Below are 1,810 nucleotides of genomic sequence, written 5' to 3'. Positions count from 1 at the left end.
AGAATTGATGCAATGGAAGACAGAATTAATGAGATTGAAGACAAATACCTGAATACTTCTTTGTAAAGGGATCAAGCAGAAAAAAAGATCAAAACAAAATGAAGAAACCTAAGGTTCATGTGGGATACCATCAAAAGGAATAACCTATGTGTCATCGGAATTCCAGAACAGGAAGACAATAATAAAACCACTGAGAAAATTGTCCAAGATTTGTTGGAGGAGAACTTCCCTGATATGATGAAAGATTAGAATATATCCATTCAAGAAGTCCAATGAACCCCAAATAGAATAGACCCCAAAAGAAAATCACCAAGACATATCATCATCAAATTCGCCAAAACCAAAGACAAAGAAAGAATCATGAGAGCAGCATGGGAAAAACAAAAAGTTACCTGCAAGGGGCAACCAATAAGACTAAACTCAGATTTCTCAACAGAAACCATGCAGGCAGGAAGACAGTGGGATGGTATATATAAAACACTGAAAGAGAAAAATTTCCAACCAAGAATTATGTACCCAGCAAAATTGTCCCTCGGATATGATGGTGAAATTAGGACATTTCCAGATAAGCAGAAATTAAGGGAATTTGTTAAAACCAGGCCAACCTTACAAGAGATGCTAAAGGGAGCCCTTTGGACAGATAAGCAACAACAGCCAACAACAACTGACCATTAACATACATGATGATATAACCTAGAAACTAACCCAGCTATGGAAGGATCCAAAGTAAATAAGCCTACGAGATTGTAAACAGGGAACCAAAGACACCAATTGACAAAGGAGGACAACTACAAACCAAAAAGAGGGAAAAAAATCTATGTCATTACAGAACTTCTGGATGGTAGGGAAGTCAAGTCAACTACAAGATAGAACAGACTATTCTAAACTTGGGAAGAAAACTATAAATCACAGGGTAACCTCAAAGAAAAATGATAAACCTTCACATCAAAATAAAAAAGAGGACTAGCATAAATATTCAGCAAATACTAAAACATAAAACAAGCTCAGCATAGAAAATTATATGGAACAAATAAATTGACATGATGAAAAAGCACATAACAAAAATGACAGCAACAAATTCATATTTGCCAATAATTACATATTTGGCAAGGGACTTATCTCTAAGATTGATGGAAAACTCCATCAATACAAACATACAAACTCTTGTTTGTATATTATCTGTGCAGGGAGGGTACTGTGCTGTGCTCCTCTATTTACCTCAACACAAAAGGAATTAACAAACCAATTGAAAAATGGGCAGAAGACATGAATAGACACTTCACCAAGGAGGATATTCAGGCAGCCAGGTAATACATGAAAAGATGCTCACAATCATTGGCCATTGGAGAGATGCAAATCAAAACAACAATGAGATATCCTATCTCACCCCAGCACTGATGGCAAGGTTCAATGAAACAGAAAATAACAAATGCTGGTGGGGATGTGGAGAGATTGGGACTCTCCTACACTGTTGGTGGGACTGCGAAGTAATACAACCACTGTGGAAAGCAATATGGTGATTCCTTAGAAAGCTGGAAATGGAAATACCATTTGACCCAGCAATCCCATTACTAGGTATATATCCTACAGAGGTGAGAACCAGGACAGGAACAGATATAGCCACACATATTCATGACAGCACTATTTACAATAGCAAAAAGATGGAAACAACCTATGTGCATATCAGTGGAAGAGTGGATGACCAAACTATGATACATACACATAATGGAATGCTATGCAGCACTAAAGAATAATGCAGAGTCTGCAAAACACTGCATAATATGGATGAACTTGGAGGACATTATGCTGA

Source organism: Orycteropus afer, unplaced genomic scaffold (assembly GCF_000298275.1).
Source record: "Orycteropus afer afer isolate SDZICR_OR568_19922 unplaced genomic scaffold, OryAfe1.0 scaffold00002, whole genome shotgun sequence".
Taxonomy (NCBI): Eukaryota; Metazoa; Chordata; class Mammalia; order Tubulidentata; family Orycteropodidae; genus Orycteropus; species Orycteropus afer.
Note: the sequence above shows the minus strand (reverse complement) of the source record.